The 12,059-nt window shown below is 38.3% G+C and overlaps 1 pseudogene; it reads left to right on the top strand.

Moving 5' to 3' along the window:
* The window catches only part of LOC140525801 (serine/arginine-rich splicing factor 7 pseudogene), a 17,199-nt pseudogene extending 5,140 nt beyond the window's left edge, over positions 1 to 12,059 (top strand).

The raw sequence follows: 12,059 nt of genomic DNA, 5'->3' as shown, positions 1-12,059 counted from the left end.
GGGCAAATCAATTTCACATCTGTTTGCCTAGGTTTCCATATCTGTAAAGTGGAGATAATAATAGTACCTACTTCCCAGAGCTATTGTGAGGATAAAATGAGGTGATATTTGTAAAACACTTCCCAAACCTTAAACCATTATATAAACATTAGCTATTATCATTATTATTATTGGTAGGAACAATATCTCCCCTGAAGAATAGGCTAGTTCTCTCTCAAAAGATAATGAAACCAATCTTGGGACTTAAATTACTGAGAGGTCTAAGGAATGAGTGATTGGCATAGCTTTCTGGTAACATAAGTGAAGAAGCCAGTCCACTTGGGGTCAAGACTTGTATTCTCCCTCACATTTAATTGTACCAACACAGAGGCAGAGAAGCTGTGCTGAAATTCATCAGTACTACATCCTTGTTGATAGGTAAAATTCAAATGTCTTGTTTTGTTCCAGTTCCAAACCAGAAACCACAAAACAAGCCTGACCTAAACCAGATGCTATCTACAACTCCATCCCCACTTGTTTCCCTGTTAAGCTTAATGTAATTATTCTCCGAACTGTGTGTATATTCAGTCCTTCTTTATCCATTACAGGTACCAGTGAGGTTCATCTGACACCCCCTTCTCCCACCCCTTTTGTGTTTGTGTACGCTTCTTCTTAGGCCCTTCAATTGGGGTCTGGGGGGAGGTAAGTTTGCCCCCTTCTTCTTACTCCTTTCTATACTATATCTTTTTATCTTTTAATATCTTTTATTCTCTCTTCTTTTTTCTCTTTTCAAACTCAGAACAGACCAATCTACCCTTAGATCCTGTTTTTCTTATTTAAGTTCATCATTATCCTTTGAAAACATTAAGGTTTCAAAAGGCCACTTGTTTCTTCTCTACCTGTTAGAATGTTTGAATTACATCTTTTCATACAACTCCTTCACTTGCTCAAATAAACTTAGCTTTCTAGATTTCTTTTGACTGTATTTCAAAGCTCTTATCTACCTACTGGTCAGTAATAGAAAAATTCTCCCATTCAGAGCCTTATCAGGAGTAGAAGACTTCTTTCTTCCTCAAACTCGTCACTTAGCAGCCAGAGAAGAAAACACTCCTTCACCCTCAGCTATATCCACATTGGCCTGGCTAGTGACAGAAAGCTATTTACTCCAACATTCCCATCAGCAGAAAGCCTTGGACTTCCCTCAGCCCCATCTGTACTGTCCAAGGACAAAAGACAGAGGTCTTCCACAGTATTTTTAGTTCCCAGCCAGGTAAGTGGAACTGAGAAAAGAGGATGGGGTAAAGATCTGCCAGTGACCAGACTCAGAGGAAGTTGCAGTGATGGAGTTTGCAGTGTGGTTTGAAGAGCTTTGAAAACTCAATTTAAGACTAATGTTTTCTCTGAACAATGTACTTCCAAAGAAATCTCATTTAGTTCCATAGTAGTTTTTCTTGAAAACAATTAGACTTAAATTCGAAGGTTGTTCTGGGTTTTATTTTTGCCTCTACTATAATGTTAATGTAGATCTTCATGGAAAGGGAGATGGGATTATAGTATTCACAGGGAAAGTTTAGAATTTCTAGTGGTGTGGGAGATGGAATCAGGATGAGTTTGGGGATCTGACCAAAGGGATATAGAGCATTGACTTGTAATCTATAATTCTTGTATTTGGTTAAGTGGAGAGGAGGGAATAACTCTAGTAGAGTTGATATCTTTCCACTTTTTATAAGGAAAAGACAAGGTTTGCTTCAGTGATTATGTGTTCACATTGTAGATGAAGAGCCCAAAAGTGGTGATTCTTTTTGTTTGGTAAATTTAAGTTACTTCTAAAATAGGATCTTTCTGCCTCCCTTCACCAGATCTGTACTTGTGAAGCAGTCTTATCCCATCCTGCTTGTGGAAAATTCACCAAGCAGACAAGTGGGCTCAGTTTTTGTCTATTTTAACCTCAATTTTTCTCTTGAATTTCTCCCACAAGGCTTCCCCTCTCCCTTTTACTTTCTCCTTTATTTTGTTTGTAGGCAGTTAGGTGGCACAGTAGATAGTGCCAGAGCCTGGAGTCAAAAAGACTGATTTTCCTAAGTTCAAATCTAGCCTCAGACACTTACTAGTTGTATGATCCTGGACAAGTCACTTAACCCTATTTGTCTCATTTTCCTCATTTTGTGTTGTTGTTTTGTTTGTCCTTTGTTCCCAAAGAGGACCATGACATCAGGATAATGACATGACTTGCAGTTGACTTTGATTTGAGTGAGGGAGAGATGTGCAAGGTTACCAACCTCACTTTCTCCGCCATAGCCATCTGGGTCCAGTGGCCAGATACTCATCAGGACTACTGGAAATGGTCTAGGATGCAATGGGACATCCTGACCATTTTAGGCTAAGGTCTTATCAGATTCTCATTTTGAGTGAGATCCAATGAATAGTCTTCTTTAAGTAGTTACTCACTGGATGGCACCTTTAATAAAAAAAGATAAATTAGGAGGGGAAGACCCTCCCTTAGGGTAAAAGAGAAACAGTCACTATTTAGTTAGACATTCACTCTATTCTAGGAGGGCGCAGACCTGTTGTCCAGTCTATGAGCTCCAGAGTGAATTGGGCTTATGGCTTGGTCTTTGAGCAAGAAATCTAGCTACTAAATCCAAAGGAAAAAAGGCAGCTTTTAGCCATCGAAGTAAGTGTACATTCTCCTTTGGGCTGAAGAAGGAAATGGCGAACTACTCCAGCATCTTTGCCAAGAAACCCCAAATGGGATCACAGATAGTCAGACACAACTGAAAATGACAGACTTATTTTTAAGTCTGCCTCATTTTTTTTCTTGGAATTCCATTATTTGTTCTTGTCTCTATTCAGACATGAAATCTGCCTTCCTTGGCAGCTTCTTGGAAGTGGGAAAGCAAGTTTTTACTGAAAAAATTGAAAACTCACTTTCTCCCACCCTAACTTCCCGTTCCTATTTCCTCCCTTAGTTTTCTGCCTTTTTCTGGCAATGACTGTATTTGTATTGAAAAAGCATCCTACACGGTGTGTCATAAGGACACACCACCCAGGGTAAAGGTTAGGGAGAAATTCTGCACAGAGTATAGACCTTTTTATAAACTTGTGAAAGAATCTGAGTGACTAGAAGAGCCCGAATGAAAATTCTAAGTGTCAGTGGTAAGTGATACTTACTTAAAAACTGAGGTATGATTTGAGGATTTGGTTTGGGAAAGAAATTTGAGATTACATTCCTGCTATAGATGTAGTCACAATTCAGAGCATTTATGTCTCATCTGGCTTGTAGAAGGGGCAGTCCTATAATGATTGACTCCCAACTGACTTCATTTACAAAGATAGATGAGAGAGCTATTTTTTTTATGTTTATTTATTTTTAGTTTTCAACATTCATTTCCACAAAATTTTGAGTTCCAAATTTTTTCCCCATCTCTCCCCTCCCCCCACTCCATAACACCTTGCATTCTGATTACCCCTTCCCCCAATCTACCCTCCCTTCTGTCATACCCCTCCCTTCCCTTATCCCCATCTTCTCTCTTTTCTTGTAGGGCAAGATAGTTTTCTGTATCCCATTACCTGTATTATTTCCCAATTGTATGCAAAAACAATTCTCAACATTCATTCCTAAAACTTTGAGTTCCAACGTCTCTCCCTTCTTCCCTCCCCACCCATCCCTACTGAAAAGGCAAGCAATTCAATATAGGCTATATATGTGTAGTTTTGCAAAAGATTTCCATAATAGTCATGTTGTGTGAGACTAACTATATTTTGTTCCATGCTATCCTGCTCCCATTTATTCTCTTGTCTCTTTTGGCCTTGTCCCTCCCCAAAAGTGTTTACTTCTAATTCCCCTCCTCCCATTTGCCCTCCCTTCTGTCATCACCTTCACCCTTCGTACCCTTCGACTTTCCTGTAGTGTGACATAGATTTTCATACCAAATTTAGTGAGCATGTTATTCCCTTCTTAAGCCATATGTGAAGAGAGTAAGCTTCACTTTTTCCCTCTCACCTTCCCCCTTTTCTCCTTCAGTGAAAAAGCTTTTTCTTGCCTCTTTTATGAGAGAGAATTTGGCCCATTCCATTTCTCCCTTTCTCCTCCCAATATATTTCTCTCTTGCCCCTTACTTGTATTTTTTTAGATATCATCCCTTGCTGTTCAACTCACCCTGTGCTCTGTGAGTGTGTGTGTGTGTGTGTGTGTGTGTGTGTGTGTGTGTGTGTGTGTGTGTGTGTGTGTGTGTGTGTGTGTGTAATCTCTCCAACTACCCAAATACTGAGAAAAATTTCAAGTTACAAATATTACCTTTCCATGTAGGAATGTAAACAGTTCAACTTTAGTAAGTTCCTCGTAATTTCTCTTTCCTGTTCACCTTTTCATGCTTCTCTTGATTCTTGTGTTTGAAAGTCACATTTTCTGTTCAGTTGTGGTTTTTTCATCAAAAATGCTTGAAAGTCATCCTCTATTTAATTGAATGACCATTTTTTCCCTGAAGTATTATACTAAGTTTAGCTGGGTAGCTGATTCTTGGCTTTTATCCTAATTCCTTTGACTTCTGGAATATCATATTCCAAGTCCTTTGATCCCTTAATGTAGAAGCTGTTAGATCTTGTGTTGTCCTGACTGTATTTCCATAATACTTGAATTGTTTCTTTTGAGCTGCTTACTTGCAATATTTTCTTGACCTGGGAACTCTGGAACTTGGCTACAATATTCCTAGGAGTTTCTCCTTTTGGATCTCTTTCAGGAGGTGTTCGGTGGGTTCTTTCAATATTTATTTTACTTTCTGGTTCTAGAATGTCAGGGCAGTTTTCCTTGATAATTTCATTTTTTTGATTGTGGCTTTCAGGTAGACCCATAATTTTTAAATTATCTCTCCTGGATCTGTTTTCCTGGTCAGTTTTTCCCATGAGATATTTCACATTATCTTCAGTTTTTTCATTTTTTTGGTTTTGTTTTGTAATTTCTTGGTTTCCCATAAAGTCACTAGCTTCCATCTGCTCCATTCTAATTTTTAAAGAACTGTTTTCTTCAGTGAGCTTTTGAACCTCCTTAGAATCTACTGCATTGATGGTACTTGCTAACTAACAACCCAGAACTGAGTCAGTTACTTACATTAATAACTTCCATGCTTGTTTGCTACACATAGGGTTTGGGTTTGTTTGGGCAAAGGGGGATGGAAAGTCATTTTTTAAGTGTTGTAAAATATCTAATGGAAGAATTGTTGCCTACTTGGAAGTCTTGTAAATCTTGTTTAAAAAAAAATGACATTGTCAAACTTTCATTGTACTATGCACATCTGAACACTGGTGAATAACTATATCTATTCACTTATTTGAAAAGTAGCTGTTATTGGTGAGATTAGACCTTCATTAGAGACTGTTGATTTGAGGGATACTCATTGAATATGAAGGCAAAGATATTTTAAAGATATAGTATTCTGATATTTGGGGAAATATAAGTTCTGGGAAATTATAAAATATAAGAAGGAAGACAAGTCTGTTACAGCATTAGTTGAGCTGCTTAAAACTTGTATATTCTCAAAAATTAATTAGTGGCTACCTTCTGTTATTATCACAACACAGATACTACTTAATAATTGTTGAATGAGTTTAAGGCCCTCCTGATAAGAATAGAATGAACTGATAAAAATGTAAAGGGTTTACTGGGGGAAAAGATGCTTCCTTCAGTAGCCATGCAAACAGTATCAGGGGTAGTCTGGGGAACAGATTGTTGTATCATGATAGACTCAACATTGAAAACAACTTTATTTTTCAGGAGGATATCCCAACATCAGGAGTGCAACACACTGAGACCTGACCAGGATATACCTGGAAGGTAATACAGGATTTGGAAGGGGAGGGATTCAAATAAACAGAAAATTAATGGAAAGTCTCAGGGGACCTATCTTTTATCTTGTATGCCTTATTATGCTGTAACAGTGTTAGAATGATTAGCTCATTTTATGGGGCAAAATAATGATCCCTAAGTCCATTTGTTTCACTCTTACTTAGATTAAGGGAGTTTAAATGAAAAGTTCTGATTTCAGTTACAGTCACTCAGGATAACCACTTGGGAACATTTCTCTCACCTAAGCTGATCCTCACAGCCACCTCTTAGAATCCCTATTTAAAGCTTACCCCAGGTGCCACTGTTTTCCAAAAGCCTTTCCTGATTTCCCGCAGTTGCGAGTGCCTTCTGTCCCCAAAATATCTTGTATGAGTCTTGTATATTTCTATATATATATATATATGCATTGTCTCCCCCTAGATTGTAGGGCCTCAAAATCAGGGGCTCTTTCACTTTTGTCCTTGTGTCCTCAGAGCCCTGCACAGTGCCTTGCCTAGAGCAGGTACTCAGTAAGTACTTGTTGATTAATTGCCATTGCTCCTTGACCATACATCTCTTATAACTACGGAACTCAAATGTTTGCAGAGGCTGGATGGTCACTTTGATGGTTCTTAGAATAAATATGGCAGCTCTATGAAATTTCTTAATATCATCACACTAAATGGGAGAAGAGAGGTCTTGATTCAGAGAGCAGTAATGAAAAAGGGCAATACTTGTGGAAAACTTGGATCATGGTAGACGGAGCCAAGAGATCAAGGGAATGAGCCTTCTAAGTGAAATTAGCAGTGTGTATAAGCAAAAGGTGCCCTTCAGGTCTGCAGAGTGTATACGGTTAGTCAAAGACTACTGTAATGGAGAGAGTAGACAAAAGCTAAAATATTTGTCCCTAGGAGATTACAGAGTTTCTCCTCGAGAGACTAACTCAGATCTATCAAATCATGTGGGGGAAAAAAGTTGAATCAAGCCTGCTGGATAATGGAGCAGTGGGTAGAGCCTTCCTCTCAAAATACTAAAGAGACTTGGAACCAGAGGTCAGGGCACATTACTTTGGAAACATCACTAGGGGTAGCCAAAAAGACCAGGCTGATTTTTACTATAACCATGGACAAGATGGCCATTTTATTGGTCAGGGAACTAATAGGGAACCCAGCCCCAGCATAGGTTTTCCAGAAGCTAAAATTCACCATGCTAACATCCAGAAAGATAGATGGAGTTGGAGGCTACTCTAGGCTATAAAAAACTTAAGTTTCTACCTCATCAATCTTTCCTGAGTTCGTTCTAACTTCCCTCCTAGTAGCAGTGACAGTGAGGATTGAAAATGCAGTACTCTGCTCTAATGAATGGTGTTTAAATTATTGTACATATTTCCTGTTAAAAAATCAGAAGTGACAGAAGTTCCAAAGTTTCTTATGCACTGTAATTTGAAATATTGTCTTTGAGAATAAAATTCACAATAAAAAAATAAATATAAGTGGTCCTTTAAGGACTTGTTCATATAAATTGTTACTCCCTTTTATAGATTCAAAAGAAATACTTTAGAGTATATAGTGACACTTGCTTAGGTGGCTTGGGAGCCTCAATTATATTCCATGAGAGCATTGAGTATCAAAGCCTATTGCTCCTTAATCGTAGAGGACTCCCTGACAATTAAATTCAGTATCCTGTCTCAATTATAATTCTTTCTTTGAAGAAGGCTGCCACTGATAAGTTCTGAGACTGGTTTGTAAAATAAGGATAAAAATGGAACTTAGCTCAAGATTGTTGTAAGAATGTGTGAGCATGCTCATGTAGGCTATGGTTTTGTTCACATGATTCTATCTAAATGGAGACTTGAATTGGTATCTCTGTCATTTCACCCACTCTGCAATGGAGATGCTAGGTGGTACCTGAGTTCAAATCCAGCTTCATACACTTACTTGCTGTGAGACCCTGGGCAAGTCACTTACCTGTGTCTACTGCAGTTTTCTCATCTATAAAATGAGGATAATTATGGGACCTACTTGTAAAGGTATTTGTGAGGATAAGATGAGATAATATTTGTAAAGGGCTTAGCAAATCTTAAAGAGCTATAGGAATGCTAACTATTATCATTCCTACCTAGAGTGGAAGGGAAGATTGAGGCCATTAAGCTGACTACTTAGTTCTCAGAGAGGACATCTTAAACTAGAATTGTATGTTATATACATTAGATAGATATTATTTCTCTATCTGCTGCCCCTTCTCCCCACCCCAATAGTTTAGGGAAAATAACTTCCTATGTTTGAGTTGCTTCTTTGGTTATCTCTTAAAAATGAAAGGGTGTATAGATAGCCAGGGATGTGTAGGTAAATGTTTAACAGCTGGCTCTGTAGAGAAAATTTTTTTTTAAAGTTTAATCTGCATTATTAACATTTTCTTGATCACTTACTTGAATGTATTCAGTCAATAAAATGGTAAACCAAGCCCTGGTTTTTAGCATTTGTTGATTTCCGAGGTGTAAATATTCCTATTGACAGTTTAACTATAGGCCCTCACAAGCCTTTTTGAGCTTGCTTCAGCTTCTCCCTGGGCTAATTTATACCCAACGCTTAGTTCTTTCCTACCAAATGCTAGTTACTACAAAAGACCATCAGAAATTGTGAATAGCGAATAAACTAATTTATCTGAACAGATAATAAATAGAAATCACATTATACAGATTAGAGTATACCAGACTGTGCATAGTGTGTGAGCCCTCCTACATAGGGAGGAAAATAGCTCAGTGGTGGGGTAGGACAAGGAAAGGAGGCTGTGATCTCACCCAAGAGGAAATTCCCCCAAATCTCTAGAAAGGCAAGCTAGAAATCATATTGGAAAAACATGTTAAAGAGCTCTTCTGTTAACAACTGCTCTTTCTCAAGTCTCCTCTCACCCCAAAGAGAATAAATGGAAGCATGTGTGTCCTCTCTCAAAGAAAGGAGGAACAAGGTCCCTCTCCCCCCAGGCTCTCATTCCACTTCTGCCCCACATGCAACATCAATCCCAAAAGAGCAGTGTCTTATAAAAATAATCCAGGCTTGAATCTACATTTGCATATGGTAAAACACTTTTGTTATTGCTATTTTTATATGCACTGAACTCAATTCCAGTCATGGACAAATAATAATTAACTCTCATTCTGCCAAGTACTAACAACCAGCTAGTTTGATTATCAGCACTTGACAACTATCCTTGCTTGCATTACCATTCAGAAAAGACCAAAGTGTATACACTACAATCCTGTAGGCCCTGGACATTAAAAATAACGAAGTTTGATAGTGAGCTATGTGACACACAGGAACCTGAACTTTATATAAGTCAGTACTGCACTGGTACCCAATATTGTTATATTTTAAGTTTTTATTGTTATATTTTAAGGTTTTATTGATGTTTTCTCAGTGCTATTCTTACTACTCCCTTGTAATAGAAAAAATAATTTTTTAAACAGAACCAATAGACAAATTGACTGCATCTGTATACCACATTCCACATCTTTAGTCCTCCACCTCTTTTCTGAGAGGAGGATGTATCTCATCTTTAGTTCACCAGGATTGAGATAAGTAGCTACAGTTAATCAGCATTCAGTGGACTCTGTGGTTGGTTTTCACACATACACACACACACACAGACACACACACACACACACACACACACACTCCCTCCCTCCCTCTTTCTCTCTCCCTCTTTCTCTCTTTGTGTCCTCAAGATTCAAGGTATCTTTCACCCCAAATTTTCTCCTGAGCTCCCACTGATGGCCTACATTTTACTACTAAGAAGAGTAGTTCATAGCTAAGTGTTCTCTTCCTATATCCTCATTTATACGTTGTTTTGCCACAACTGTCCACATTTTAACACAGGTCCTCAGAATCCAAATCCAGTTCTCTTTAAACTTTTTTGCGCATAGTGGGCTGAGAAGGACTTTGTTTTATCACTATTTTGAGCTCATCACTTACTGCTGTGTCTTATATAAATAGTAGTTATTTGATTTATGGCATCACTATCTGTCAATAAAGGGTGTGCTGTCAGAGGGTTGGAAGTTGAAATGTGATTTCCTTAATTAGAATTATGAAAAGACTTTCACTGAACTCAATGTAGGAGAGAGGTTACACACATTTCCTTTTTATAATTTTAAATTTTTCCTTTTTATTTAACATCATATATTTATGCTTTTCTTTCTAACTAGAGAAAATTTCTGAAGGGCCATATACCTATCTTCTGAAAATTACAGAATTACAAAACTTAAGAGATAGAATGGAGCCTGGACTATAACTCCATTCAGTTCAATAAACATTGATTAAATACTTGCTATGTATAAATTCTCAAGATATAAAGATGAAAAATGACAGTTCTGTGTCTTTTGCAGTTTATAGTCTAATGGAATAGGGGAAGAATGCATACCACTGTGATATACAAGAGAATGAGATTAATGCATAGATAGAAAAGTGCTATGAAACTGAAAGAGGGTAAGATCATTTTCATCTCAGAAGGAAGTGAAAGAGATAGCACCTAAATTAGGCTGTAAAGAAGAGGAAGATTTCAGTAAATGGAGGCTGTTCTAGGTGTGGGAAATGGTAGAAACAGAGATAAAGGGGTAGAAGATAGTTCAAGAACAGTCTTGTTTGGCTGAAACATAAAATAAATGAGAAAGATTAGTATAAGGAGTAGGGTGTTAATTGCAAAACTTAGTCAGTTTGGTGTGCCCCTCAATTTAATGAAATTATAGGGCATAAACCTTTGTCTGAATAGTTTCTCCCACAGGACAGACATGAACACTGTCTTTATTGAAAAACTGAAGGAATCCCTCTGATTGCAGACATGCCTCCCTTCACACTATAAAAACAAACTGAAAGGGGTTGAGTTTTTTTTGTTGCAGGCCAGGGTTCTTCAAGGTGGGAGGGAGGAATTTCCACCAAGAGCAGGAATGGTGGGAGAAATACATGGGAAGCCCAAATAGAAATTTTTTAGACCTCCAGTTCCTAAATGTTTCTTATGATTTTCTGTTTTCTTTTCTTAGAATAAGTCAGAGTTTGGAATTCCCGAGAATGGAATTTCTCAGCTTTCAGCCTTGTAAATTATCTCGTGGATAATCTTGAGTTTGAAAGTTCCCAAGTTTAAGAGTTCTTCAGGCACCATCCTCACAGAAATAATATTTCCTCTACATTGTGCCGTCTGAAGAAGGAAGAGGACTCTTGGTAGTTGCTGGAACCACCCAGTGTAGGAAAGCAGCACCTCAGTCAAACTAGGTTATTAGAAAGTGTAGTGAGTCCAAAAGCCAGGCACTATGTCATGCTATGGGAGGTACAGAGGAGAGACCAAAGTGTATGTTGGCAACCTGGAAACTGGTGCTGGCAAAGGAGAATTAGAAAGAGCCTTTAGTTATTATGGTCCCTTAAGAACCGTATGGATTGCCAGAAATCCTCCTGGATTTGCCTTTGTGGAGTTTGAAGATCCAAGAGATGCAGAAGATGCAGTCCAGGGACTAGATGGAAAGGTGATTTGTGGTTCCCGTGTAAGAGTCGAATTGTCAACAGGCCTGCCTCGAAGATCTCGGTATGATAGACCACCTGCACGCTGCCCATTTGATCCTAATGACAGGTGTTACGAGTGTGGTGAGAAAGGTCATTATGCTTATGATTGTCACCGCTACAGCCGGCGAAGAAGAAGCAGGTCACGATCTAGATCTCACTCAAGATCCCGAGGAAGAAGATATTCTCGATCACGAAGCAGGAGCCGGGGAAGGAGGTCAAGATCTGCATCTCCTCGAAGACCAAGATCTGCCTCTCTGCGTAGATCCAGATCTGCTTCAGTCCAGTCTCGATCAGGTTCTTTAAAAAGATCGAGATCATCCCGTTCAAGATCCCGATCCAGATCTCCGTCAAGACCTAGAAGCAGTCAATCAAAGTCTAGATCACCCTCTCCAAAGAGAAGCCACTCACCTTCTGGAAGTCCTCGGAGGAGTGCAAGTCCTGATAGAATGGACTAAAATGAAAAAAAAAAATTGCCTTTTAGGGAAAAAGTTATTTTGTTTACTTCATTATAAGAGATTTTGTGATGTATGTTCATTGTAACCTAGAAGGGTATTTGAATCATCTAATCAGAATGGATATGGATATTTTAAGAGTTCTGTAAACCTACGTCAACAAAGTAGTATTAATTTTACATACACACACGTATCCTTTGATCTGAAGATGTGGTGATTTTCTTGACACATTAATAATAAAAATGGGTATTTCTAACTAGA

Source organism: Notamacropus eugenii, chromosome 2, assembly GCF_028372415.1.
Source record: "Notamacropus eugenii isolate mMacEug1 chromosome 2, mMacEug1.pri_v2, whole genome shotgun sequence".
NCBI lineage: Eukaryota > Metazoa > Chordata > Mammalia > Diprotodontia > Macropodidae > Notamacropus > Notamacropus eugenii.
The sequence above is the reverse complement of the archived record's forward strand: the minus strand, read 5'-3'. Positions and strand labels throughout refer to the sequence as shown.